Source organism: Bufo gargarizans, chromosome 8 (assembly GCF_014858855.1).
Source record: "Bufo gargarizans isolate SCDJY-AF-19 chromosome 8, ASM1485885v1, whole genome shotgun sequence".
In the NCBI taxonomy this organism is placed as follows: domain Eukaryota; kingdom Metazoa; phylum Chordata; class Amphibia; order Anura; family Bufonidae; genus Bufo; species Bufo gargarizans.
Genome location: NC_058087.1, coordinates 1878950 through 1891851, shown reverse-complemented (window position 1 = coordinate 1891851; position 12902 = coordinate 1878950).

Here is a 12902-nt window from a genome sequence, read left to right as displayed (position 1 = left end):
AAGACTGCCGACCTGACTGCTGTCCAGAAGGCCATCATTGACCCCTCAAGCAGGAGGGTAAGACACAGAAAGAAATTTCTGAATGAATAGGCTGTTCCCAGAGTGCTGTATCAAGGCCCCTCAGTGGGAAGTCTGTGGGAAGGAAAAAGTGTGGCAGAAAACGCTGCACAACGAGAAGAGGTGACCGGACCCTGAGGAAGATTGTGGAGAAGGACCGATTCCAGACCTTGGGGGACCTGTGGAAGCAGTGGACTGAGTCTGGAGTAGAAACATCCAGAGCCCCCGTGCACAGGCGTGTGCAGGAAATGGGCTACAGGTGCCGCATTCCCCAGGTCAAGCCACTTTTGAACCAGAAACAGCGGCAGAAGCGCCTGACCTGGGCTACAGAGAAGCAGCACTGGACTGTTGCTCAGTGGTCCTAAGTACTTTTTTCGGATGAAAGCAAATTTTGCATGTCATTCGGAAATCAAGGTGCCAGAGTCTGGAGGAAGACTGGGGAGAGGGAAATGCCAAAATGCCTGAAGTCCAGTGTCAAGTCCCCACAGTCAGTGATGGTCTGGGGTGCCATGTCAGCTGCTGGTGTTGGTCCACTGTGTTTTATCAAGGGCAGGGTCAATGCAGCCGCTATCAGGAGATTGTGGAGCACTTCATGCTTCCATCTGCTGAAAAGCTTTATGGAGATGAAGATGTCATTTTTCAGCACGACCTGGCATCTGCTCACAGCGCCAACACCACTGGTAACTGGTTTACTGACCATGGTATTACTGTGCTCAATTGGCCTGCCAACTCTCCTGACCTGAACCCCATAGAGAATCTGTGGGATATTGGGAAGAGAAAGTTGAGAGACGCAAGACCCAACACTCTGGATGAGCTTAAGGCCGCTATCGAAGCCTCCTGGGCCTCCATAACACCTCTGCAGTGCCACAGGCTGATGGCCTCCATGCCACGCCGCATTGAAGCATCCTGGGCCTCCATAACACCTCAGCAGTGCCACAGGCTGATTGCCTCCATGCCACGCCGCATTGAAGCCTCCTGGGCCTCCATAACACCTCAGCAGTGCCACAGGCTGATGGCCTCCATGCCACGCCGCATTGAAGCATCCTGGGCCTCCATAACACCTCAGCAGTGCCACAGGCTGATTGCCTCCATGCCACGCCGCATTGAAGCCTCCTGGGCCTCCATAACACCTCAGCAGTGCCACAGGCTGATTGCCTCCATGCCACGCCGCATTGAAGCCTCCTGGGCCTCCATAACACATCAGCAGTGCCACAGGCTGATTGCCTCCATGCCACGCCGCATTGAAGCATCCTGGGCCTCCATAACACCTCAGCAGTGCCACAGGCTGATTGCCTCCATGCCACGCCTCATTGTAGCATCCTGGGCCTCCATAACACCTCAGCAGTGCCACAGGCTGATTGCCTCCATGCCACGCCGCATTGAAGCATCCTGGGCCTCCATAACACCTCAGCAGTGCCACAGGCTGATGGCCTCCATGCCACGCCGCATTGAAGCATCCTGGGCCTCCATAACACCTCAGCAGTGCCACAGGCTGATTGCCTCCATGCCACGCTGCATTGAAGCCTCCTGGGCCTCCATAACACCTCAGCAGTGCCACAGGCTGATTGCCTCCATGCCACGCCGCATTGAAGCAGTCATTTCTGCAAAAGGATTCCCGACCAAGTATTGAGGGCAGAACTGAACATAATTATTTGAAGGTTGACTTTTTTTGTATTAAAAACACTTTTCTTTTATTGGTCGGATGAAATATGCTAATTTTTAGAGATAGGAAATTTGGGTTTTCATGAGCTGTGGCCAAATTCATCAATATTACAGCAATAAAAGGCTTGAACTCCTTCAGTTGTGTGTAATGAATCTACAATATATGAAAGTCTAATGTTTATCAGCACATTACAGAAAATAATGAACTTTATCACAATATGCAGATTTTTTTAGAAGGACCTGTATGTTACTAGCTCCATCTGTCCCCTTCTCTCTGCATTTCCAAGTCCCTTCTCAGACTTCCGGTATATAACCGCTACACTAAGCCTTCTGTTGCTGCTTCTGTTCCTTTTGGTGCTGAAGATGAATTAGTCAGCAATATTTTGGATATGAAGAAGGTCAAGGGCAAGACTTGTTATCTTGTAGATTGGAAGGGTTTTGGTATTGAGAAGAGGCCTTGGGAGCCTGCAGAGAACATCAATGCTCCAGTCATCACCCTGAAGAAATTCCTGGCACAAAAAGACTCTAAGGGGGCATAAGGGAGGAGTTACTGTCACGCTGGCGGTCTGTGCCCGTTGCTGTCTTACTGTCCCGGGGTAGGTGTGGACATCGCTCTGTTCTCCCTGTGTGAATTGGTATTAGAGCTCTGTGAACTTTCCTTCAGCATTGAGAGAGTTAATACTTTCCCTCTGCACCTGTCCAGGTGCTGGTTAGGTTGCTGATCAGTCACCGTATTTAGCTGGGCTGTAGTTCCACTTCCTCGCCTGAGCTTTGAGGTTATTCCTTGCTAGTAACCAGTGAAGGTGATCTCGTTTGGATGTACCAAACCTTGTTTGTCTTCTGATTTTGCTCCTTGCTGCCTGACTCAACCTTGAAACTGTGTCCTGGATTACGCTTGTACCCAGCCTGCCCTGACTTTGGAACTTCTATTTGAAATACGCAAGTACTCAGCCTGCCCCGACTATTGGACTGTGTTCAGACTACGCTTTTGCCTGTATTCTTGGCGATTTGCACTGATGTCTCTGACCCCCGTGGGACAGCAGCCAACTAGACCAGGACTACCCCAGGAGGTAGCAACTTGTTGGTTCCTTGCGGCAAAGTCCAGATCCCTGTGTAGGGGTTAAAAGGTGAATACCAGGGAACCAGTAGGACAACACCCTTAGGTTTACCCCAAAGCCAAATGGGTTAGTTGGAACGGTGGGTGTACACCCACTGTCCGTAACTTCTACTGCATTGTATATTCCATGCTTTGCTGCTTCTGCTGCTACGTGCCTCTAATATCCTTCTCTTTCCACATCCGGCTGCTACTACCACTATTACTACTACTTCCACTGCCACTGTGTCCGTACCCTTTCCATATCCACACTGCACTTCTGCTGCTCCCAATTAATAGGGGGGATTTTTCAAGGCTCGTTCACAATGAGCCACTTTTTCCTCTGATAATTAACCCTCTGCGTGTGGTACATGCAGCTTTCTGACCCTATCAAGGCATCATTTTTTTGATGCTTAGTCCCATGAATTTCTATGTGGTAAATAATAAAGTGGTCATTTATAATAAATTATATTTCACATTTACACATGAGGTAGGTAAGAAGTCTCTGCAAGGATCAGTGACAAGGGATGAAGTTTGCTACAGGATGTTCCCACCAGACCATTCAGCTGGTATAGGACAGACCAGCAGGACTGAATATGGAGTAATGGGTATAAACAGCAAAGTTGGAAGTATAGAAATTGATATTATGTAGATATTATGTTTTAGCAGGTTTGTTATATAGTATAATACAGATATACATTGTGTGGTATAGCTGATAAACAGTATGGCAAAATAGCCATAGTATGTGTGTGTATACAGTGGATATAAAAAGTCTACACACCCTTGTTAAAATGTCAGGTTTCTGTGCTGTAAAAACATTTGACAAAGATAAATCATTTCAGAACTTTGTTGAAGCCCCTTCTGATGTTATTCCAGCACTCAGTCTTTTTGGGTCTGAGTCTATCAGAACGGCATATTTTGACTCTTCTTTGCAAAAACCCTCCAAATCTGTCAGATTGCGAGGGCATCTCCTGTGCCCTCTTCAGATCACCCCACAGATTTTCAATCGGATCCAGGTCTGGGCTCTGGCTGGGCCATCCCAAAACGTTAACTCCTTAAGGAAATAGCCATATTTCACCTTAAGGACCCGGCCATTTTTTGCAAATCTGACCAGTGTCACTTTAAGTGGTGATAACTTTAAAATGCTTTGACTTATCCAGGCCGTTCTGAGATTGTTTTTTTGTAGCATATTGTACTTGATGACACTGGTAAAATGAAGTAAAAAAAAAAAACTTTTTTATTTATAAAAAAATACCACATTTACCACAAATTTGTAAAAAAAAATGCAAATTTCTAAGTTTCAATTTCTCTACTTCTATAATACATAGTAATACCTCCAAAAATAGTTATTACTTATCATTCCCAAAATGATCCAAACATGAAGTATACATATGGGGAATGTAATTTTATTTTTTGGGGATGTTACAAGGCTTAGAAGTTTAGAAGCAAATCTTGAAATTTTTCAGAAATTTTCAAAAACCCCATTTTTAGGGACCAGTTCAGGTCTGAAGTCACTTTGTGGGGCTTACATAATAGAAACCACCCCAAAATTACCCTATTTTAGAAACTACACTCCTCAAGGTATTCAAAACTGATTTTACAAACTTTATTAACCCTTTAGGTGTTCCACAAGAATTAATGGAAACTAGAGATACAATTTCAAAATTTAACTTTTTTGGCAGATTTTCCATTTTAATGAAAAAAAAAATTACGGTTACAAAGCAATGGCCCTGATTCTGTAGTTTACAGAAACACCCCATATGTGGTCGTATACCGCTGTACGGGCACACGGCAGGGCGCAGAAGGAAAGGAATGCCATACGGTTTTTAGAAGGCAGGTTTTGCTGGACTGGTTTTTTGACACCATGTCCCACTTGAAGCCCCTCTGACAGGGCCGTCTTTAATATTGATTGGACCCTGGGCAAAAATTTACTTGGGCCCCCTGGATCCCGCCTTCCCACACCCTAGCAGGCAATCACGGCCTCCACCACAACACACACACACAAAAAATCCACACATCTGGTAGAGTCCAGTGATATAAATGCTTCCAGTTCTGAAGACTCCAGCGGCTCAGGATCAGTGCTCTGGGCAGTTGGGCTCAGGCTGGAAGTGGGCACCGGGCTCGGTTCACCCTAGCGTTACAGTGCACCCCAGAGTATGCAGTATAGCGCCCTATAGTATGGCCGTTACATTGATGACCTGATCTTTATCTGGTCTGGTGATGTGGCGGCCATACCAGCTCTTGCAGAATATCTTAACGCATGTGTGAACGGTATCCAATTTACTGTTCAACACAGTGCCACGAACATTGAGTTCCTTGATTTGCCCCTCGAGGGGGACTCCTCCACAGCCTCCATATACACCAGTACCTACAGAAAACCTACATCGGGTAATACATTATTACATGCGAGGTCATGCCATCCCACCCATACTATTAGGGACATACCTAAAGGGGAACTCATCAGGGCTAGAAGAAACTGTCGTGAAAAATCAACCTATGAATTAGAGGCGCAAGATATCATCAGGAGATTGACACATAGAGCGTACTCCGAAAAAACGATGACAAAATGTAACAAAGATATTTTAAGTATGAATAGGGACGTATTGCTTGCTACACATGTGAAAACAGAGGGACAAAAAATGGGTGAAAACAGCAAATATGAAAAGAAAAATATTTTGGTCACACAATACAGTAATGAATATATGCAAATTTGTAATATTGTTAAAAAGCACTTTCCAGTGTTGGCGTGTGACAAAGAAATGGGCAACAATAGCACAGAATGGAATTAAATGCGGCAAGCCTTCATTTTGCTATGGTCCATGGTGGCGATATTTCTCATATGTCAGTACAAGGTATTGAAAAGGTTAAGAGAAAGGTTTATTGAAATGATCTATACAAGTTAACGTTAGAATGTTTTTATCTTTGTGCACCTTTGTGGAAGGGAGGAGTTTGTCTCAGTCATGAGTAAGGGCTAAAACTGCTTTCTGCCCGAAACGCGTAGACTTTGCATTCCTGTACCTGGATGTTTTTATATTGAATATCGAATAAAGAGCCTTTGGATTACCACCAAGACAAGCTGGACAAATCTTTTTCATATCCTCCTTTACTTGCTCCCAGTTCGGGTGAAGGAGCTGTTCCGTGCTTCAACATTGGAATCCTTGGCAGGTGAGAGCTGCTCGAACCACTTATTGCTTTGAGCACCCTATAGTATACAGCAACCCACAGTATGTAGTGTAGCACCCTATAGTATACAGCACTCCACACTATACAGTATACAACACCTCGCAGTATAGCACCCCACACTATACAGCACCCCACAATATACAGCACCCCAAACTATACAGCACCCCACACTATACAGTACAGCAGTATAGCACTCCACAATATACAGCACCTCACAGTATACAGCACTCCACACTATACAGTATACAACACCTCGCAGTATAGCACCCCACACTATACAGTATACAACACCTCGCAGTATAGCACCCCACACTATACAGTATACAACACCTCACAGTATACAGTAGAGCAGTATAGCACCTCACAGTATACAGCACCCCAAACTATACAGCACCCCACACTATACAGTACAGCAGTATAGCACTCCACAATATACAGCACCTCACAGTATACAGCACCCCACACTATACAGTACAGCAGTATAGCACTCCACAATATACAGCACCTCACAGTATACAGCACTCCACACTATACAGTATACAACACCTCGCAGTATAGCACCCCACACTATACAGTATACAACACCTCGCAGTATAGCACCCCACACTATACAGTATACAACACCTCACAGTATACAGTAGAGCAGTATAGCACCTCACAGTATACAGCACCCCAAACTATACAGCACCCCACACTATACAGTACAGCAGTATAGCACTCCACAATATACAGCACCTCACAGTATACAGCACCCCAAACTATACAGAATACCGCACCTTACAGTATACAGCACCCCATAGTATGCAGTGTAGCATCCTATAGTATACAGCACTCCACACTATACAGTATACAACACCTCGCAGTATAGCACCCCACACTATACAGTATACAACACCTTACAGTATACAGTAGAGCAGTATAGCACCTCACAGTATACAGCACCCCAAACTATACAGCACCCCACACTATACAGTACAGCAGTATAGCACTCCACAATATACAGCACCTCACAGTATACAGCACCCCAAACTATACAGAATACCGCACCTCACAGTATACAGCACCCCACAGTATGCAGTGTAGCACCCTATAGTATACAGCACTCCACACTATACAGTATACAACACCTCGCAGTAAAGCGCCCCACACTATACAGTATACAACACCTCACAGTATACAGTAGAGCAGTATAGCACCTCACAGTATACAGCACCCCAAACTATACAGCACCCCACACTATACAGTACAGCAGTATAGCACTCCACAATATACAGCACCTCACAGTATACAGCACCCCACACTATACAGTACAGCAGTATAGCACTCCACAATATACAGCACCTCACAGTATACAGCACCCCACACTATACAGTACAGCAGTATAGCACTCCACAATATACAGCACCTCACAGTATACAGCACCCCACACTATACAGTACAGCAGTATAGCACTCCACAATATACAGCACCTCACAGTATACAGCACCCCAAACTATACAGAATACCGCACCTCACAGTATACAGTACCCCACAGTATACCGCACCCCAAAATATACAGCCCCCCACAGAATAAAGCACCTCACAATATACAGTATACAGCACCCCCATAGCATACAGTAGAGCAGTATAGCACCCCACTATACAGTAGCTTACAGTATATTAGCATTACAGCCCCTGTCACCTTTTCCTGATGTAGTCTTCTCAAAAAAAGCTCCACGATTATGGGAAACTTCTCCTGCAGCAACACTCCTGGTAGACAGAACCTGTGATCACCTCATAGCCATGGGACCAGTAATATTGCTAGGTTACTGGTCACATGGTGATGATGTCATCTAAGGTCCTAGAAAATCACAGCTCTCACAGTTCGCTGCCTGGAGTGCCGGCAGGCAGGCATGGCAGCACCCCCCTGTGTAGCTGATAGCCTGATACTCTTGAGCCCTGCTGGCCACTGCCTTGGGCCTACCAGGAGCAACTGGGCCCGGGGCAGCTGCCCCTTGTTAAAGACGGCCCTGCCCCCTGATGCACCCCTAGAGTAGAAACTCCATAAAAGTGACCCCATCTAAGAAACTACACCCCTCAAGATATTCAAAACTGGTTTTACAAACTTTGTTAACCCTTTAGGTGTTGCACAAGAGTTAATGGCAAATGGAGATAAAATTTCAGAATTTAGATTTTTTGGACAAATTTTCCATTTTAAGAATTTTTTTCCAGTAACAAAGCAAGGGTTAACAGCCAAACAAAATGCTATATTTATTGCACCGATTCTGTAGTTTGCAGAAACACCCCATATGTGGCCGTAAACTACTGTAAGGGCACACGGTAGGGCGTAGAGGGAAAGGTGCGCCGTGTGGTTTTTGGAAGGCAGATTTTGCTGGACTGGTTTATTTAGGCTACTTTCACACTGGCGTTCGGGGTTCCGCTTGTGAGTTCCGTTTGAAGGCTCTCACAAGCGGCCCGAACGGATCCGTACAGCCCTAATGCATTCTGAGTGGATGTGGATCCGCTCAGAATGCCTCAGTCTGGCAGCGTTTGGCCTCCGTTCCGCTCAGCAGGCGGACACCTGAACGCTGCTTGCAACGTTCGGGTGTCCGCCTGGCCGTGCGGAGGCAAACGGATCCGTCCAGACTTACAATGGAAGTCAATGGGGACGGATCCGTTTGAAGTTGACACAATATGGCTCAATTTTCAAACGGATCCGTCCCCCATTGACTTTCAATGTAAGTCAAAACGGATCCGTTTTGCATTATCATGAACAAAAAAATATATATATATTTTTTTTGTTCATGGTAATGCAAACGGATCCGTTCTGAACGGATCTAAGCGTTTGCATTATAGGTGCGGATCCGTCTGTGCAGATACCAGACGGATCCGCACCTAAACGCAGGTGTGAAAGTAGCATTACACCATGTCCCATTTGAAACCCCCCTGATGTCCCATTTGAAACTCCATAAAAGTGAGCCCATTTTGGAAACTACAGGATAAGGTGGCAATTTTGTTGGGACTATTTTTAGGGTACATATGATTTTTGGTTGCTCTATGTTAGGGGTGGGCGATATGGCCTAAAATCTATATTGCGATATAATTTTAAGCATGTGCGATATGCAATATATATTGCGATATATTGTTTTCTATATGGGGGGGGGGGTGTTTAAATTTTTTTTTTTTTTACTTTTTATTTATTAACTATTGGCCTCATTAAGGGCTAGATCCCTTGTCATATTCACCCTAATAGAGCTCTATTAGGGTGAATAGGACTTTACACTCTCCCTGCTGCCCTGTGCATAGTACACACAACAGCAGGGAGCTGACCATGGCGCCAGCCTCTCATGTGCTCCCCCAGACTCTTATCTGCCCCCCCAGCCTCTGATCTGCCCCCCCAGCCTCTGATCTGCCCCCCCAGCCTCTGATATGTCCCCTCTGGTAACGCAACGCAACGTATTAATCATTGGTGGCAGTGGCCACAGGGTCCCCCTCCTCCCCCCCATCATTGGTGGCAGTTTGCCGTTCCGATCGGAGCCCCAGCAGTGTAATGCTGGGGCTCCGATCGGTTACCATGGCAGCCAGGAGTCACGCTGCTGAAGTCCTGGCTGCCATGGTATGTTAGTGAGCAGAGAGCAGCGCATTATACTCACGTGCGCTGTGGCCGCCGGTCGCTCCTTCTCATAGGTCTGTGCGGCGCATTGCTAATGCTGTAAGCATTAGCAATCCGCCGCACAGACAGAAGAAGCAGCGACCGGTGGCCACAGCGCACGTGAGTATAATGTGCTGCTCTCTGCTCACTAACATACCATGGCAGCCAGGACTTCAGCAGCGTGACTCCTGGCTGCCATGGTAACCGATCGGAGCCCCAGCATTACACTGCTGGGGCTCCGATCGGAATGGCAAACTGCCACCAATGATGGGGGGGAGGAGGGGGACCCTGTGGGATATGGCCGGCACATTCATTGGTAGCGCAGTGGCCACAGTCCCTCCCCTCCTCCTCCTACTCTGTCCTCATTGGTTTTTAGCGGCAGCCGCGCACAGTGGGGAGGGAGGGACTCCCTCCTCCTCCTCCCTCCGCTGTGCCGGCTCAGGAGAAAATGATCATATCGCGGTCCGGCGATATAGGCGATATGGCGAAAATCCATATCGTGGCCCAAATTCATATCGCATATCGCCTATATCGCCTATACCGCCCACCCCTACTCTATGTGTATATTATATTTTAGTGAGGCAAGGTTACCACAAAAAGAAATTCTGAAATTTCATCTCCATTTGCCATAAACTGTTGAGGAACACCTAAAGGGTTAATAAAGTTTGTAAAATCAGTTTTTAGTAACCTTAAGGGGTGTAGTTTCTAAGATGGGGTCGCTTTTATGGAGTTTCTACTCTAGGGGTGCATCAGGGGGGCTTCAAATGGGACATGGTGCCCCCAAAAAAAGGCCATCAAAATCTGCCTTCCAGAAACCATGCGGCGTTCATTTCCTTCTGCGCCCTGCCGTTTGGTCATACAGCAGTTTAGGACCACATATGGGATGTTTCTGTAAACTGCAGAATCGGGGTAATAAATATAAAGTTTTGTTTGTCTGGTAACCCTTGCTTTGTAACTGGAAAAAAAAAAAAAAGATTAAAATGGAAAATTTGCCCAAAAAAAGTGTTTATCTGAGGGGTTAGGTCATCGTTTTTTTTTTATAGAGCAGATTCTTTCGGACGCGGCGATACCTAATATGTCTGCTTTTTTATTTTATTTATGTTTTACACTATTTTATCTTTTTATAAACAAAAAACAAACATTTTAGTATCTCCATAGTTTGAGTATTTTTTTAGTTTTTAGCCGATTATCTTAGGTAGGGGCTCATTTTTTGCGGGATGAGAGGACGGTTTTATTGGCACTATTTTGGGGGGCATATGACTTTTTGATCGCTTGCTATTACAATTTAATGACAAAAATTTTTTTTGCACGGGAATGTATTTTGGAGGGGCTGAAGGGAGGTAAGTGATGTTATTTAGATGGGACTATATTTTGGAGGGGGCTGTAGATAGAGGGATGTTATTTACATGGGACTGTATATTGGACAGGGCAGGAGAGATGGTGTGATGTTATTTACATGGGACTCTATGGCGGAGGGATGGAAATAGTGTTATTTACATGGGACTGTATGGTGGAGGGGCCGAGGAATTATAATTTCTGAGGACACTAAAGGAAGGAGTATAACAACAGGCGGCACTGCTGCGGGCAATAGTAATACTGGGGACACTACCACTTGGAACTGAACCCAAGTTCGGTATCAAGGTTTTTTTACAGTAATAATTACTTCATGACATTATTACACAAAGTCTCGCAAGACTTCACAAATTAATAACTTTGGCTGATCTGAGCAAATGCATTCCAATACTGCACGGAGCTCCAGCTCCGTTCAGTATTACAACAACGTTTTATGCAATTCGATCCGAAGTCGATTCACTCATCCCTAGTTTTAACAGTCGAGGGCACATTACACGTTCTTATTACTACTGGGGGCCTCTATAGAAGGGATCCACCTTATTTCTATTATGGGGGCCCTTATTACTACTGAGGGGCTGTAGAGAGCTTTATTACAACTGGGGGCACAATAGAGAGGCCTTATTACTACTGAGGGCATTATTAATACCGGAGGACATTCTAGAGGGGAATTACTATTGGTGGGACTTTGAGGAGCACTATTACTGTGGGGGACACTAATTATTCTTAAGGATAGCATTTGGGGGTATTGGGGAGCTAACACTGTGGGGACTCCAGGTTGGGGGATGATAGAAAAGTAAGAAAGCCAAGATGTCAGTGTGTCAAACTTTACAGAGAAAAGGTGCGGCTGAAAGAAGTTGTCTAAACCGAATGAAGAAGATGATGAGAAGATCTACATCAGAGGAGACATCACCTGGAGGCCCTGGATGTGAGAGGTACGGATGGAGTAGAGTTAACACTCCTGTTTTCTGAGATTTCTGAGTTGTGTTATCTAATCTAAGCAAACGCCTTCAATTGCTTTTGTCTTAAGATAATGCGATGAGTTAAGAAATTTAGGGTTAGGGTTAAGAGCTGGAGTGCTAACCCTGCTGCTACATCTGTATGTGTTGCTGTATACAGTAGCAAGTACAGTAAAATGCGGGGACAGGGTCGACTTAGAGAATTGGGCCATATTCATTGGGGCTTGGGCCCCGGATCTTTTGAGACCCTAGCAATACCCCTGGTGCAGTCTAATAGACAGTCAGGACCTTGTTTGTGATGATGAACTGCCCTTTTCACTACCTTTCTAACCGTCCTGGATCTGTCAGGACATTCACATATTTTGGCAGCTGTGCCACAGTCTCAGGGTACACAACATGGTCTTCAGGGTCTCCAGCCGCTCCTTAGCTCTATCACCAGATCTCTACCCCATAGAGAATTTCTGGGACTGGATGGGGCGACAGATTTCCCATCCACAGCAGCCGATAACCACCTTGTCTAAACCAGTGTTTCCCAATCAGTGTGCCTCCAGCTGTTGCAAAGCTACAACTCCCAGCATGCCTGGACAGCCTTTGGCTGTGCGGGCATGCTGGGAGTTGTAGTTTTGCAACAGCTGGAGGCACACTGGTTGGGAAACACTGGTCTAAAATATTGCTCCAAGATGCAAGAACTTGGAATGACCCCAAGAGGATATTCAGCATCTGTATGACCACGACCACAGGAGGATATCCAGCATCTGCATGACCGCCACCACAGGAGGATATCCAGCATCTGTATGACTGCCACCAGAAGAAGATATCCAGCATCTGTATGACCACCACCACAGGAGAATATCCAGCATCTGTATGACCGCCACCACAGGAGGATATCCAGCATCTGTATGACCGCCACCAGAGGAGGTTATCCAGCGTCTGTACGACCTCCACCATTGGAGGATACCCGGCTCCT